Raw genomic sequence first — 18631 nt, forward strand, 5'->3', positions numbered from 1 at the left:
CTCAGGCTTCTTCACTAAGCTCCAAACATCGTTCTTGGAGAATTGATTCAATTCTTCTTCCATGGCCAGAATCCAATCCTTGTCCTGAAGAGCTTCATCTATGGACTTGGGTTCAATTAAGGACACCAATCCTTTCAGACTCAGCAAGGTCTCTTCAGAGGGTCTGAAGGCAGATCTGGTTCTGACTGGTTCATCTTTGTTTCCCAGAATCAATTCCTTAGGGTGAGCTGCAGTGATTCTGCTCTTCTTCAGAGTTTGTGAGTTAGAGGGACCAGCTTCTTCCTCTGGTTCATCTTCCTCTGGCTCAACTTCCTCTGGAGCTTTGCCTTTGTCAGAAACATTAATGCTTAATCTGCAAACTTTCAACTAGCTTTGACTGGTCAGAGTCAAGCTTATCATCAAATCTAACATGAATAGATTCTTCAATAGTCTTAGCATCAGTATTATAAAATCTAAAACCTTTAGATCTTTCAGAGTAACCAAGTAATAGACATTTAGAAGACTTAGCATCAAATTTATGCAATCTATCCTTAGTATTAAGAACATAACAAACACAACCAAAAGGATGAAAATAAAAAATGTTGGGTTTTATGTTCTTCCACAATTCATAAGGAGTCTTATTCAGAATTGGTCTCACAGAGATTCTGTTCTGAATGTAACATGCTGTATTTACTGCCTCTGCCCAAAAGTGCTTAGCCATGCCAGTTTCTTGGAGCATGGTTCTAGCCATCTCCTGAAGAGTTCTGTTCTTCCTCTCAACAACACCATTTTGTTGAGGAGTTCTGGGACAAGAGAAATCATGTGCAATTCCATAGGAATCAAACAGACTCTCAAACTTGTCATTCTCAACTCTCCACCATGGGTCACTTCTGACACGTACAATCCTACAAGCCTTCTCGTTTTGCACTTGGGCAATGAAGGTAGAGAACACAGCATGAGACTCATCCTTGCGGGTTAGAAACTTTACCCATGTCCAGCGGCTATAGTCATCAACGATAACCATCCCATATCTCTTGCCACCTATAGACTCAGTTTTCACTGGTCCAAAAGGTCGATATGCAGAAGTTCCAACGGCCTTGAGGTTGAGACAACATTCTTTGCCTTGAAAGGGACTTTAGTGAATTTGCCTTTCTGACATGCTTCACAAAGAGCGTCTGAAGCGAACTTCAGATTGGGTAAGCCCCTGACAAGGTTTAGCTTGCTCAGCTGAGAGATCTTTCTCATACTGGCATGCCCTAACCGTCTATGCCATACCCACTGCTCTTCATTAACAGAAAGAAGGCACTTCACATTCTGAGCCTCCAACTCAGATAATCTGATCTTATAATGTTGTTCTTCCTCTTGCTGTTAAACAGAACAGAGCCATCGATCTGACTTACAGCCCGGCAGGACTTTTGATTGAATATAACATCATAACCTTGTCAGCTAATTGACTTATAGACAATAAGTTATGTGTTAAGCCGTCTACCAATAGCACATTATCAATGCATGGACTACTATCTACACAAATAGTACCAGTACCAACAATTTTACCCTTTTCATTTCCTCCAAAGCCAACTTCGCCACCAGGCCTAAGTTTTAGCTCTCGGAACATACGCTTTTCTCCCGTCATGTGACGCGAGCATCCACTGTCCAGATACCATGATTGGTGTTTCAGTGGAGCTATCAAGGATATCTGCAACATAGATAATCTTGTCCTTAGGTACCCACTTTCTGGGTCCTCTTTTGTTAGTTACCCCAGAGGTTCTGATCACCTTGGGTGTCTCAACATAATATTTTAAAGGAATATTTGCATGATATTTAGTCATAGAGAAAGATCCTTTTTAAGAGGGTTTTTTGCAACTTTAGCAGGTACAGGATCAGGCAATATGGTACCAGAGGGAACAAAGCATTCATACAAGGATTTAGCTTTAGACACAGAAGGCTCATTTCTAATTGGTTTAGAATAGCCAATGCCATGCATTCCATTTCTGCTTACGCCATAGATCATTGAAGCCATTAAGCTTCTATCTACGCTTTTAGCAGGAATCTTTGAAAAGATTTTTCATACTTAGATTCATGCTTACTATCAGAGGCATCGCAGGCAATAACTTCTTCTAACTTAGCAATTTGATTCTTAAGCACAGAGTTAGAATTAACTAAAGCATGGTTATCATTTTTCAAATCAGATATGATTTTCTCATGTTCAGAAGGAGTTTTAGAAACAGCAGATAAGTTCTTTTTCAGCTTCTTATGCTTAGACAACAAGGAGTTATACTTATCCATGATATCAGACAAAGCATGTTTCAGTTCAGAGGTAGAGAAGGAAGCAAATACCTCATTTTCATCGTCTGAGTTGGATCTCCTTCTGATTCTGAGTCAGAGTCAACAGCTTCCTTTGACTCTGCTTCCTTGTCTTTGACAATGCCATGAGTCCTTGGACTTCACCATCAGAGTCAACATCCTCTGACTCTGATTCATCAAATGTCACCATCAGACTCTTCTTGGTCTTGAAGTGCTTCTTTGGCTTCTTGTCCTTCTTCAATTTTGGACAGTCACTTTTGTAGTGCCCTGATTCTTTGCACTCAAAGCAAGTGACTTCCTTGATTGATGACTTCTTCTGACCTGAGGATTCAGACTTTCCTCTTGCCTTTCCAGAGCCTTTGAACTTGCTCTGCCTGTGCTTCCAGATGCGGTTGAGTCTCTTGGAGATCAGAGTCAGCTCATCTTCATCAGAATCTTCTGATGCTCTTCAGATTCTTCTTCTTCAGCTTGAAGAGCCTTTGACTTCTCAACCTTAGCCTTTTCAGATTTGGATTTCAAGGCTATGGACTTTTTCCTAGATCTTGCATCTCTGAGCGCTTCAGCTCATGGCATTTCAAAATGCTGATGAGTTCTTCTAAACTCATATTCTCAACGTCTCTCGTGAGCTCTATTGAAGTCACCAAAGGCATCCAACTTTCAGGAAGACACCTGATGACCCTTATGACATGATCTTTTGTTGTGTAGCTCTTGTTGAGAGGACGTATGCCAGCTACAAGCAGTTGAAATCTGGAGAACATTTCTTCAATGGACTCATTTGGCTCCATGATGAAGGATTCATACTTTTGGATCAAAGACAATGCCTTTGATTCTTTGACTTTCTTGTTTCCTTCATGAGACATCTTCAGAGAATCAAAAATGCCTTTAGCAAACTCACGATCTGTAATCTTCTGGTACTCCTTATAGGAGATAGCACTTAGAAGAATTGCTCTTGCTTTGTGATGTTGTGAGTACAGCTTCTTTTGATCTGCAGTCATCTCTGACCTTGGGATCTTCTTGCCATCTGCATCAACTGGACGCTCATAGCCATCCACAATAATATCCCAGAGATCTGCATCGAAACCCAGAAAGAAACTTTCCAGTCTATCTTTCCAATATTCGAACCTTTGACCATCGAACATAGGAGGCTTTGCGTTGTAACCATCTCTTTGAGTTTCACTGGTGGTGGCAGCCATTGTTTTTCACACCGGCCCGGATCACTGAACACTGTTAGGTGTGGTAATCAGAACTTGCGCTCTGATACCAATTGAAGGTATGAAAAACGGTAGAAAGGGGGGGTTTGAATAACGTTTTCAGTACAAAACTACCACCTTAAAGATTTTAACAAATCTTTTCGAGAACTAAGTGCAAAAGATAGAGATAGAAAAGCACACAAGGATTTTATCCTGGTTCACTTGATAAATCACTCAAGCTACTCCAGTCCACCCGTTAAGGTGATTTCTTCCTTCTTAGAATGAAGGCAATCCACTAATCAGGTAAGAGTTACAACTGCACTTGAAACCTACAAGTGACTAACAATTACACTGACTTAGCTCACACTAAGATTCACTCTCTTAGTCTTCTCTAGGATCCGATCAACCTTGATCTCCTAAAGGAAAATCAAACAACTGTTTGAGGTTGGTGTTTACAAGGGTTTGCTTCTGAATAAGCTGAGTGTAAACTAAATAAATTACAGATGAAAGAAAGCTTAGAATATTTTGAATATCTTGCGCGTGTGTTGCTTCTCGTATTTTTCTTCGCCACTTCTTTCAATCTTCAGCCTCTATATATACTCCAAGGATTAGGGTTGAGCGTTGCATGGGAAATGCTACCGTTGGAGGGCAGTTCTGGAAAATCCAGCTTCTGCTGTGGCTGAGAACGTTAGGTAGGTCGTCAGGAAGGTACACTTGCTTTTGTACTTGGATAGCGACTTGACCTTTTAACCTAGGAGACTTCTGATCAGGGGAATACTTCATATTGGAACTTGTGAAGCCGGTTGATCAGAGTCAGAGGGAAAGCACAGATCCTCTGACCATTGTATCTTCTGATTCTGAACTCAGAGGGAAGAACATGGCCTTCAGAGTTTCTTGCTTCTGGACTTCAGAGTTTCCACTATTCAGCTTCTGGATCTTCAGAGTCTTCTACACCATCAGAACATCTGAACCTTCAGTGTTTCTTGGCTATCAGAACTTCTGGATCTTCAGAGCTTCTAGCGACTGAGTCCTCATCAGAGTTTGTATAGCTTCAGATCTTCTGAAGCTTTTCCACTGTTCATACTGAACATGGTGAATGCGAAAGCGTTGCTTGGGTTACCCTTTATACACAGTGCTTCTGATTTGTGTGAGATTGAGTCAAGGTCAGAGCCTGTAAATAGCACACTCAGAAAAACACGTTAGAGTACCACAATTGTTCATATCAAAAGGTTAACTTGTAATCATCAAAACATAGAGTTGTACTACTAGATCAAAACTTGATCTTACAATCTCCCCCTTTTTGATGATGACAAAACTAAGATTTTTGATGAACAATTCTTAAACAATAAACTGAATTCACTCAGAGTTTAGAGATATAAAAAAACTTATCCTGATGTGAATAGTTTATCTTGCTCATTCTGAATTCAAGTCACTGCTTGATTCTGAGCTTAGCTCCCCCTGAATCTAACACTTGATGAAAACGTTAGTAAAATCTAGATTCTGAGCTAAAACATATAAGAGTTCAGAGTAAAAGGCTTATGACATAGATGAAAAACTAATAATCAGAGCGCATAAGTGATCAGAGTCATAGACAGGGTATCAGAGTCTTGGGTATCAGAGTCAACTTAGAATCACTTCAGAAGAAGTGAAATGTATTCCTTGTATTTGCCCAGTGACACATCTATGGTCATGAAGGTGGAACTCTTAAAATCTCCAAAAGAAAAATAAGTCACACTAACACATCTTACACATCAAAAACTGGGTTTACTCCCCCTTTTTGTCATAAGCAAAAAGCTTGGGGTGTGAAAAACTTAGCTTGAAGTACAAGGTACTCCCCCTTAGAGAAGGTCTAAGTTTAAGGAAAATGAAAATGATGTAAGAATCAGAGTTAGGCGAAAATAAATAGGAGAGTTAATGCAAGGGATGAACGTTTACCACCGGTCAAGTGAGTAAATAGAAGGGTCAGTTACCAAGAACTTAACCTCGAGAAACTGTAGGAGCATTAACTTTCAGAGAGAAAGTGAAGCCTATAAAAAAAACGTTGGAGAGAAAGGTAAGCTTCACACCTCGAATAATTTTCAGTAAGAAAAAAATGGCATCATACAGAACGACATTAGAAGAGCTCAGAAGGAAGGCTTTTGAGGAAGATATGTTCCTCAATATTAGGCATCCCGATGGTACAAAGACCATACAAGAGCTGACGAAGACACTGCTGGAAGAAGATCTTGGTCCAGAGATGGAGAGAGATCTGAAGGAGTTCCTCTGCTTCGTGGAGGAGATTCAGGGGCTTTGCCAGCGGGAGCTGAATCTGCTGGAAGAGAATGAGACTGTGGAAAAGAGACTTAAGACGACAGAAGATAGTCTAGAGAGAGAGGAGCTGAGCATCAGACTCGGCAACATAGAGTATACACTGGATCGTCTGGAGAAGGAAAGAGTGGAGCAGCGCCAAGAATGCAGAAAAATGAGGAAGGATCCTCCATTCTAGATATAGGGAATAATGTATGATGGAAAGAAGTATGATGTAAACATAGAACAATTATGAATAAACCAGGTTTTGCAAACATATGTGACACAAATATATATAGATATATGCATATAGAATCACAAACGAACAAATGAAAATAAGTAATTAAAAAGAATAAACAGAGTTTAACAAAAAGGAAAACAAAGTAAACGAAAGAAGAAAAAGAAGAGATCCTAAGACTAAGGTTTGTCAGTACGGCGCAGAAGTTCCATCATCATTTGCTTCATCTCAATCAGCATGGATTCATGAGTGTCAAGACGTTGTTCCATGATGTCGAGTCTGGATGAGCTTGTCTGAGTAGAGCTGGAAGGAACGTTCTGAGCAGCTTGAGGTTCTGGAATGGAAGCAGAAGCAGCAGGAGTAAACATAACTGGTGCAAGTCGCTCTGCCTCAGCCTCAGCTTCAAGACGCTCTGCCTCAAGTCTTGCTTGTTCAGCCTTAGCTGCTGCTTGACGTGCAGCTTCTTCGTCTTGTTCTTTCTTTCTCTTGGCTTCTTCAATGGCTTCAAGAAGCTTGTTTCTCTGTTCTAGTTCGTGAAGAGCCACCCTCCTAGCAAACCTTTGCTTTGCAGCCTCAATGCTCTGACTGCCCTCTGCATGCAGGAGCTGCAGCATAACGGGAAACTGAGCCACTAGCCAAGTGCTCAAATTGTTCCACTCATCAGCCACATTGTCAGCATTCTCACTGAGATCAGTCTGACCGTGCACATTGCGGAGCCTCAAGGAGGCTTCATGATTGAAAATATTGATGCACTCAGAGAGAGATGTGGGTTGAAGGTGAGTATAGGGAATGATGGAGAGGTTGGGTGCAGGAGAGGCTGGGTGATTGCTGCTATGAGCTTCAGAGGCACCTTGTGGAGAACCAATGTTAATTATGGGAGCATTGGGTTCAGAGGTTCCACGGTGAGGGTCTGAAGTTTCAACCAGAGGGTGAGGTGATCTAACCGAGGATTGGTTAGACACTGATTGTTCAGGTTCAGGGTCTGGTTGAATTGGCTCTTGTTGGTCAGGGACAGGGTGAGCTTGTTGGACTAAGGGGTCTGCCTCTTGGATAGGATTGGCCAAGATAGGTTCATCTGGGTCAACTAGACGTTCAGGTCTAGGGCCAGGATATTGCCTAGGGCTTGGACATGTAAGGTAATATTCTTCCAAGGCAGATACCTTCTCTTTCCTAACCTCCATGAATTTTCTAATTGATTCAGAAGTGTTGGAGGGAGGAGAGTCAATCACATTGATGGGGAAGGATACAGGTGTGAAGGCTGATGAAGAGTCTGTATCCGTGGGTCTGACAGCAGGACGTGCTGATGCTCTGGGAGCAGAGTGATCAGACGTTCTGGGTTGTGGTTCTGTTTGGTTGGGCTCGGTTTGGTCATGGATGATGGGTTCAGAAGGTAATGGGTCGTATGGAATGGTAAGGAGAGAGGTTGGATCTTCTGACCTAGAGGGTTGGTTCTGAAGCAAATTCCAGAGAGGTGCTTCAGTAGGAGAAGGTTGAAAGAAGGAAGATCTTGGGGGATGTGGTGGAGAGGTGGTTTGTGCGGCTGGTTGGGTTTCAGGAATAGGAGTGAGGGGATTTGAAGAGTGTTGGAGTAAGGCAGAAATCGGGAGTGCATCAAATAAATTCAAATCATCATCAGAGGTAAGTGCAGGCTTACTTGTATGTGCTGATGATCGAGTCACTCTGGCAGGAGCTTCAGTCCTTCTGACCTCTGCAGCAGCTGGTTCCACCCGAGTAGGCTTCACCACAATTCTGACTTTCTTCTGCTTCTTCTTTGGAGGACCATCCTCACTATCATCACCATCATCATCAGCAGGCTTGCTCTTCGGTTTCTTGACCAGAGGGACATCAGATTCCTCTGAGGAATCTTCCAGAACCATCTTCCTCTTGGTTTTCTTCTTTGGAGGAGAAGAATACTCTGGAGCTGGTGGAAGTCTGCTGACAAAATCATCAAGGTCAATCTCGAATCCTTGAGCCCTGAGGTCTTCAACATAGCATCTGATGGCTTCAGGATGGTCTGCTTGAGTCCACAGAGGGTAGTTATTCAGAGGCATTCTTCTTCCTCTGATCTCAGAAGATGTGTCTTCATGAGCAGGAGCAATCTTCTTCTGGATTAAGCCCATCTTCTTCAAAGAGTTGGCAGTGAAGACGTCACTGACAATTGTGCTCAAGTCCTCTGTGCAACCAGCATTGATCAAATCTTGCACCAAGTTGCTTTCAATGAGAAAGTCTGAGAGCAGCCTCCCAAAAGGGATATATTTGATGGCTGACTTGATGGAGGCGGTGGTGCGAGACTTCCGGATGCATTCCTTCAAATAGGAGAACAGGAAGTAGGGAAGGCAGATCTTCTCCTTGTCTTGAATGAAGAACAGCATCGCCTTCTGGTTGAAGTTGATGTAGTCTGGAGAACTTCCCTTTGGTCGCTGATTGATGCAGTTGAGCAGGATCTTGTGCCAGATCCTGAGTTTGGGATGAAGGTCCATCACCTTGTAGCTCGTCTTGCCCGGTTTGAAAGTGGTGTACAGGGCCTTGTTGACTATGTCCTTGGTTCTGGGTTTCAGCTTCGATTCCGTTAGTGAGAACCGATACCCATGAGCAGTTTCTGCACCAAGCAGATTCACGAATGACTTCTCCGTGATGATGATCTTCCTACCCAGTATGTAGGAGACTACCTGAGTGTCATCACAATCAGCGTGCTTCCAGAATTCCTTTACTAGCTTCTCATACACCGGTCCTCGAAGTCGATTGAAGTAGTTTCCCCAACCTTGAGCTTGGACTTCATGACGAAGATCAAACCCATTAGCAGCCAAGTTGTCGAGGTTGAATCTCCATTCTACCAGGACTTGGAGTTCCTCAGGAGGAAATACACAGTGAACGGCACAGCCCCGTTCTGCAATAGGAACAACCTGCTCTTGAGCTTGAGCTTGTTCTTGTGCTGGGTTCTCAGAGCCTTGTTGACCCGTTGCCAAACCGACTACCATGTGAGGGAACTGAGGTGCATCTGCAGTAGATCTTCTGGTTTGTCTCACCATTTTGAAGAGGTTGAGGGTTTGAGGTAGAAGATGAAGTTTGAAGGATGAGGAGAGATCGAGAGAGAAATCACGAAGGAGGCGGTTTTGAAAAACAGAGAGTGCGAGAGTGAAAACCGGAAGTGAGAGAGAACGTGTGTGTATAGTGGGTTTTATCAAATAACCGTTGTTGATTCAAAAAGCACTTTAAGATCAACGGTTGAAAATTAAAGATAGATAGTAACAGTAACACAATCACACACAGGAGATAAGCATATCTACACGCAATCATAACAGACTGTCACACGGGCACAAGGAACTATGCATCAGAAATTCTGACGCACGTGTTGTTGTCTCAGCTTCAGAGTCAGTACCAGTGGGCACACACACTCTGATTGAGTTACCTTCTGGACTAGACATCTTCTGATCAAGAAGTATCATAGTCAGAGGTTCTGATCCATCTTCACTCTGGACAAAAGTCCATGCTTAGATTTTTCAGAATAAAATTAAATCTATCTTCAGCTAAGGGCTTTGTAAAGATATCTGCCCATTGATGGTCAGTATCAACAAACTTCAGAAGAAGTACGCCCTTCTGTACATAATCTCTAATAAAATGATACTTTACCTCAATGTGCTTTGCCCTTGAATGCAAGATAGGATTCTTACTCAATGAAATTGCAGCAGTGTTATCACAATAGATTGGGATATTGCTCTCAAGGATCTGATAATCCTCCAGCTGATGTTTCATCCAGAGCATCTGAGTGCTGCATATTGCTGCTGAGATATATTCTGCCTCTGCAGTTGATAGTGCAATGGTTGATTGCCTCTTGCTTGCCCATGAGACTAGATTGCTTCCCAGAAATTGACAATTTCCAGAAGTACTTTTTCTCTCTGTTCTATCTCCAGCATAACCAGCATCACAATAACCTGAAAGCTTATACTCTGATGTTTTCTTAGGCATCAAGCCAAGGTTAGTGGTGCCTTTCAGATACCTTAGGATCCTCTTAACGGCAGTTAAGTGGGTTTCCCTTGGATCTGATTGGAAACGAGCACATAAATGAACACTAAATAATATGTCTGGCCTAGATGCAGTTAAGTATAGAAGTGAACCTATCATGCCACGATAGAGCTTCTGACATACTTTACCACTTATATCTTCTTTTTCCAGAATGCATGTTGGATGCATTGGAGTCTTGGCCACTGTAGATTCCAGCATATTGAACTTCTTCAGAAGTTCTTTAGTGTACTTGCTCTGATGGATATATGTTCCTTCTGGTGTTTGATCAACTTGTATTCCCAGAAAGTACTTTAATTCTCCCATCATACTCATCTCAAATTCAGCCTGCATCATCTCAGAAAATTCTTTGCATAGAGATTGATTAGCAGAACCAAATATAATATCATCAACATAAATTTGCACAATTAAGATATCATCCTTATAAGTCTTGCAAAAGAGAGTTGTATCTACTTTACCCCTTACAAACTCATTCTCCAGAAGGAATGAGCTAAGTCTCTCATACCATGCTCTGGGAGCTTGCTTCAGACCGTAGAGTGATTTCTTCAATTTGAACACATGGTCTGGTTTCTTTTCATCTTCAAAACCTGGGGGTTGATGAACATAGACTTCCTCTGAGATATAACCATTTAGGAAGGCACTCTTTATGTTCATCTGATGTAGAATTATGTTGTGATTTACTGAGAAAGAAATCAATAGTCTGATTGCCTCCAGTCTTGCTACTGGAGCAAATGTTTCAGTGTAGTCTATTCCTTCCTGCTGGCTGTAGCCTTGAGCAACTAGCCTTGCCTTGTTTCTGACTACATCTCCTTTCTCATTCAGCTTGTTTCTGAATACCCATTTTGTTCCAATAACATGAACATTCTCAGGCTTCTTCACTAAGCTCCAAACATCGTTTTTGGAAAATTGATTCAGTTCTTCTTCCATGGCCAGAATCCAATCCTTGTCCTGAAGAGCTTCATCTATGGACTTGGGTTCAATTAAGGACACCAATCCTTTCAGACTCAGCAAGGTCTCTTCAGAGGGTCTGAAGGCAGATCTGGTTCTGACTGGTTCATCTTTGTTGCCCAGAATCAATTCCTTAGGATGAGCTGCAGTGATTCTGCTCTTCTTCAGAGTTTGTGAGTTAGAGGGACCAGCTTCTTCCTCTGGTTCATCTTCCTCTGGCTCAACTTCCTCTGGAGCTTTGCCTTTGTCAGAAACATTAATGCTTAAATCTGCAAACTTTTCAACTAGCTTTGACTGGTCAGAGTCAAGCTTATCGTCAAATCTAACATGAATAGATTCTTCAATAGTCTTAGCATCAGTATTATAAAATCTAAAACCTTTAGATCTATCAGAATAACCAAGTAATAGACGCTTAGAAGACTTAGCATCAAATTTATGCAATCTATCCTTAGTATTGAGAACATAACAAACACAGCCAAAAGGATGAAAATAAGAAATGTTGGGTTTTATGTTCTTCCACAATTCATAAGGAGTCTTATTCAGAATTGGTCTCACAGAGATTCTGTTCTGAATGTAACATGCTGTATTTACTGCCTCTGCCCAAAAGTGCTTAGCCATGCCAGTTTCTTGGAGCATGGTTCTAGCCATCTCCTGAAGAGTTCTGTTCTTCCTCTCAACAACACCATTTTGTTGAGGAGTTCTGGGACAAGAGAAATCATGTGCAATTCCATAGGAATCAAACAGACTCTCAAACTTGTCATTCTCAAACTCTCCACCATGGTCACTTCTGACACGCACAATTCTACAAGCCTTCTCGTTTTGCACTTGAGCAATGAAGGTAGAGAACACAGCATGAGACTCATCCTTGCGGGTTAGAAACTTTACCCATGTCCAGCGGCTATAGTCATCAACGATAACCATCCCATATCTCTTGCCACCTATAGACTCAGTTTTCACTGGTCCAAACAGGTCGATATGAAGAAGTTCTAACGGCCTTGAGGTTGAGACAACATTCTTTGCCTTGAAAGGGACTTTTGTGAATTTGCCTTTCTGACATGCTTCACAAAGAGCGTCTGAAGCGAACTTCAGATTGGGTAAGCCCCTGACAAGGTTTAGCTTGCTCAGCTGAGAAATCTTTCTCATACTGGCATGCCCTAACCGTCTATGCCATACCCACTGCTCTTCATTAACAGACAGAAGACACTTCACATTCTGAGCCTCCAACTCAGATAATCTGATCTTATAAATGTTGTTCTTCCTCTTGCTGTTAAACAGAACAGAGCCATCGATCTGACTTACAGCCCGGCAGGACTTTTGATTGAATATAACATCATAACCCTTGTCAGCTAATTGACTTATAGACAATAAGTTATGTGTTAAGCCGTCTACCAATAAAACATTATCAATGCATGGACTACTATCTACACAAATAGTACCAGTACCAATAATTTTACCCTTTTCATTTCCTCCGAAGCCAACTTCGCCTCCAGGCTTAAGTTTCAGCTCTCGGAACATACGCTTTTCTCCCGTCATGTGACGCGAGCATCCACTGTCCAGATACCATGATTGGTGTTTCAGTGGAGCTATCAAGGATATCTGCAACATAGATAATCTTGTCCTTAGGTACCCACTTTCTGGGTCCTCTTTTGTTAGTTACCCCAGAGGTTCTGATCACCTTGGGTGTCTCAACATAATATTTTAAAGGAATATTTGCATGATATTTAGTCATAGAGAAAGATCCCTTTTTAAGAGGGTTTTTTGCAACTTTAGCAGGTACAGGATCAGGCAATATGGTACCAGAGGGAACAAAGCATTCATACAAGGATTTAGCTTTAGACACAGAAGGCTCATTTCTAATTGGTTTAGAATAGCCAATGCCATGCATTCCATTTCTGCTTACGCCATAGATCATTGAAGCCATTAAGCTTCTATCTACGCTTTTAGCAAGGAATCTTTGAAAAGATTTTTCATACTTAGATTCATGCTTACTATCAGAGGCATCGCAGGCAATAACTTCTTCTAACTTAGCAATTTGATTCTTAAGCACAGAGTTAGAATTAACTAAAGCATGGTTATCATTTTTCAAATCAGATATGATTTTCTCATGTTCAGAAGGAGTTTTAGAAACAGCAGATAAGTTCTTTTTCAGCTTCTTATGCTTAGACAACAAGGAGTTATACTTATCCATGATATCAGACAAAGCATGTTTCAGTTCAGAGGTAGAGAAGGAAGCAAATACCTCATTTTCATCGTCTGAGTTAGGATCTCCTTCTGATTCTGAGTCAGAGTCAACAGCTTCCTTTGACTCTGCTTCCTTGTCTTTGACAATTGCCATGAGTCCTTGGACTTCACCATCAGAGTCAACATCCTCTGACTCTGATTCATCAAATGTCACCATCAGACTCTTCTTGGTCTTGAAGTGCTTCTTTGGCTTCTTGTCCTTCTTCAATTTTGGACAGTCACTTTTGTAGTGCCCTGATTCTTTGCACTCAAAGCAAGTGACTTCCTTGATTGATGACTTCTTCTGACCTGAGGATTCAGACTTTCCTCTTGCCTTTCCAGAGCCTTTGAACTTGCTCTGCCTGTGCTTCCAGATGCGGTTGAGTCTCTTGGAGATCAGAGTCAGCTCATCTTCATCAGAATCTTCTGATGCCTCTTCAGATTCTTCTTCTTCAGCTTGAAGAGCCTTTGACTTCTCAACCTTAGCCTTTTCAGATTTGGATTTCAAGGCTATGGACTTTTTCCTGAGATCTTGCATCTCTGAGCGCTTCAGCTCATGGCATTTCAAAATGCTGATGAGTTCTTCTAAACTCATATTCTCAACGTCTCTCGTGAGCTCTATTGAAGTCACCAAAGGCATCCAACTTTCAGGAAGACACCTGATGACCCTTATGACATGATCTTTTGTTGTGTAGCTCTTGTTGAGAGGACGTATGCCAGCTACAAGCAGTTGAAATCTGGAGAACATTTCTTCAATGGACTCATTTGGCTCCATGATGAAGGATTCATACTTTTGGATCAAAGACAATGCCTTTGATTCTTTGACTTTCTTGTTTCCTTCATGAGACATCTTCAGAGAATCAAAAATGCCTTTAGCAAACTCACGATCTGTAATCTTCTGGTACTCCTTATAGGAGATAGCACTTAGAAGAATTGCTCTTGCTTTGTGATGTTGTGAGTACAGCTTCTTTTGATCTGCAGTCATCTCTGACCTTGGGATCTTCTTGCCATCTGCATCAACTGGACGCTCATAGCCATCCACAATAATATCCCAGAGATCTGCATCGAAACCCAGAAAGAAACTTTCCAGTCTATCTTTCCAATATTCGAACCTTTGACCATCGAACATAGGAGGCTTTGCGTTGTAACCATCTCTTTGAGTTTCACTGGTGGTGGCAGCCATTGTTTTTCACACCGGCCCTGATCACTGAACACTGTTAGGTGTGGTAATCAGAACTTGCGCTCTGATACCAATTGAAGGTATGAAAAACGGTAGAAAGGGGGGGTTTGAATAACGTTTTCAGTACAAAACTACCACCTTAAAGATTTTAACAAATCTTTTCGAGAACTAAGTGCAAAAGATAGAGATAGAAAAGCACACAAGGATTTTATCCTGGTTCACTTGATAAATCACTCAAGCTACTCCAGTCCACCCGTTAAGGTGATTTCTTCCTTCTTAGAATGAAGGCAATCCACTAATCAGGTAAGAGTTACAACTGCACTTGAAACCTACAAGTGACTAACAATTACACTGACTTAGCTCACACTAAGATTCACTCTCTTAGTCTTCTCTAGGATCCGATCAACCTTGATCTCCTAAAGGAAAATCAAACAACTGTTTGAGGTTGGTGTTTACAAGGGTTTGCTTCTGAATAAGCTGAGTGTAAACTAAATAAATTACAGGATGAAAGAAAGCTTAGAATATTTTGAATATCTTGCGCGTGTGTTGCTTCTCGTATTTTTCTTCGCCACTTCTTTCAATCTTCAGCCTCTATATATACTCCAAGGATTAGGGTTGAGCGTTGCATGGGAAATGCTACCGTTGGAGGGCAGTTCTGGAAAATCCAGCTTCTGCTGTGGCTGAGAACGTTAGGTAGGTCGTCAGGAAGGTACACTTGCTTTTGTACTTGGATAGCGACTTGACCTTTTAACCTAGGAGACTTCTGATCAGGGGAATACTTCATATTGGAACTTGTGAAGCCGGTTGATCAGAGTCAGAGGGAAAGCACAGATCCTCTGACCATTGTATCTTCTGATTCTGAACTCAGAGGGAAGAACATGGCCTTCAGAGTTTCTTGCTTCTGGACTTCAGAGTTTCCACTATTCAGCTTCTGGATCTTCAGAGTCTTCTACACCATCAGAACATCTGAACCTTCAGTGTTTCTTGGCTATCAGAACTTCTGGATCTTCAGAGCTTCTAGCGACTGAGTCCTCATCAGAGTTTGTATAGCTTCAGATCTTCTGAAGCTTTTCCACTGTTCATACTGAACATGGTGAATGCGAAAGCGTTGCTTGGGTTACCCTTTATACACAGTGCTTCTGATTTGTGTGAGATTGAGTCAAGGTCAGAGCCTGTAAATAGCACACTCAGAAAAACACGTTAGAGTACCACAATTGTTCATATCAAAAGGTTAACTTGTAATCATCAAAACATAGAGTTGTACTACTAGATCAAAACTTGATCTTACAATCTCCCCCTTTTTGATGATGACAAAACTAAGATTTTTGATGAACAATTCTTAAACAATAAACTGAATTCACTCAGAGTTTAGAGATATAAAAAAAACTTATCCTGATGTGAATAGTTTATCTTGCTCATTCTGAAAAAATCAATATAAGCAAGCATACAACATTGCAAGCATTATAATCAAAATCCAATGCCAAACAATATAAACATCTTCATCTCAAACGCAGGCAGTGCAATAAAAGCATGCAAGACTCAAATGACGCTCTAAAACCGAGTTACCCTTACCTTCGTGAGTAGAAGTTGGGCATGGAAATTGCGAACCTAGAACAAAGAAAACACATTCATCAACACAAGCTACACTAGAAGTAACACGGTCTACTAATACTAATCGAAATCGTAAAGAAAACCTCTAAAGCTTCAGAGTTCCTATTTAGGCACAAATTGACAACGGAAACTCCGTTCGCTAAAACGAGCATAACTAGAGCTACAGAACTCGGAATGACACGAAACCGGCGTCAAAATTTTGACAATTGAAAGAGCTACGCAATGGCTCAGGTCATAGAGACCCAAAAATTATTTTTGGACACGGTATCCAAGCAAACAGGTTTCGGCCACTATGGAAAATAGGGTTTTCGAACTTTTTCTTCGATCTAAATCAATTCCTAGGTATTCTTAGGCGATATCTAGGCCAGGGAAACTCTCAGAAAAATTATCGGATCGAAAACTGTCGCAGGGGTATTTTGGGCAATATTTTTAGCTCGGAAACTCAAAATCAGAATTTTGAAAAACAAATTAGATGGGCGTGATCCTAACGACATTTATAACAACTAATCCTACTGACGCTAAGCTCAGACGAGAGTTTTTGATTCAAAAAGCGGAACCTCAGCATAAAAATGGGTTTTTGAGCAGAATTGAAACTCGGCGGCCTTTCGGCGAGATTCGGCAAAATGTAATCCGCTAAACATGCTCAGGGCCACGTAGGGAATAAGTTTAGACACTAAAATCAAGTTATTTGGACAGTTTTACAAAAAGCTCAAAACTTTGAACACAGAAAAACGACAGAATTTACGATCAGAGGTAAGGAAAAGCATCAGTACCTCGAGGCCTACGCTTAGCAACGAACGGAACGACGATCGGTCAAGAATTTGCAAAATCACTTTTCTCCTCCTCCTCCCCTTGAATCCTCGACCGTGTGTGTGTGTTGTGATATTTTTTTTTTTGTTTTTTTTTTCATTTTTCAAAGTATATATAGGAAATTGAAAACGTGAGAAAATGATTCTTTCGCGATTCTGATTTTTCCTACTGATTCCAACGTATTTTAGACACGATATTCCTCCCGCTGAATCTTCTAATTCTTCAAAGAAATATCAGTATGATTTTAGGTCTTCGAGGCTTGTTTTTTAATGTTTACCGGCTTAAAATGCACTTTATGAACTTTATGATTTTGACCTCGGATGCAGAAACTTCCTTCTGAAGAAAGATTTGGAACGACGATTAGAGTGGGCGTACGCGGATGAAATCTTTAGTTGAAGCTCCGAATAGAAAAAATCTTCATCGTCCGTTGATTTTAGGTTTCTTGAACTATCAGTGATTTAGTTTCGGCAAACTTCCGAGAATTAGAATCAGACGTTCGTACATTCCAGGATTTCGTATCGAAACGCTCGTTTTGGAAAGGAATAAGAGAAAGTCTTATATTCCTCTAGAAGATTTTTGGAATTTATTCCTATAGTGTTCCAAGGGTGGAAGATCTTTGGAATTAATATTTTCCTAAGGTTCTTGTCCTAGGTTTAAGCGAATACTGCTTGCGTCATAAATTCCGTCGATTTGAATCTTGTCCTTAACCTTCTCGTGAAATATCTTCTCCATACATTTATTCCATTTAATAAACGTTTATCCAGCTTCCTTACTTCACGTTACATCGAAATTATTCGTGAATAAGAAATTTCACTAATTTATTCTAAGCTAAAAACTTGGGTCTTACAAAGACAATATGCACAATTCCTCACAATCCTAATGAGTGTTTCTCTTCTAATGATGAAATGTTAGAAATGTAAAATGATGCATGTCTTGGGGATCATAACCCCTTATATAATAGGAATACACTCTTTCACCAAGAGTCATGTCACCTAAAGATTTGTTATTTATATTTCAGCCCATCATCAAAATAGAAATAACACTTATGGTATCTACACATTATAAGCCCATGCCAAGTGAGATGTTATAAATCCCAAAGTATAATCCATAGTAGATCACTCTAAAATGGGATAATTTTTAGGATATATTTAATACATGATTAACTATATATGTAGGCCCACATATTAGAAAATCATCTCACAATTGCGGGTGGTCCACCTCTTCTACCTGATCACCGTTTTCTTGGACTTGTTATTCATCAATCGTGACAGGTAATTCTTCCTGGGAGGGAGTGCAGTTTCATCGTTTCCTTCTTATGTTCACCATAGTAGAGGTGGATGAGAATACATTTTATTGTTCCCAATAGACGATGTCATTAATGCTCTGATAAGAGATTACTGACTTGAGTAGAGATGTATGTATGTGTAGAATGGATACTTCGTTGGACCCTCCTCCATGGATATGACTCCATCTTCTCGTATCTAGTGATCAGGTGGGCACCAAAGTGAGTTCTTACAAGACACTCCAGCACTCTAGTCAATAAAATTGATGGAGAAATACGAATTAAGGTTAAAAGGTAGTGTGTACTTGAGAATTGTCATCTACTGTGTACTTATACACTTAGGGTGTAACAAAGTTAGAGGGAATCATGTAAAAATATGATAGACATATGTTACGATACAGTAAAACATATATTATCTAATAATAAAGATTTTGCCTCAATTAGGAATCCTTATTATTCTATGCATAGTACATTGTCAATATTAGATCAAAGTACTGGGGTCTTTCGTTTTATTTCGTAACAATAAGACATTTTGGCGTGGATACATCGAGAAAGAAGACATT

This window comes from Lotus japonicus, chromosome 4 (assembly GCF_012489685.1).
Source record: "Lotus japonicus ecotype B-129 chromosome 4, LjGifu_v1.2".
NCBI lineage: Eukaryota > Viridiplantae > Streptophyta > Magnoliopsida > Fabales > Fabaceae > Lotus > Lotus japonicus.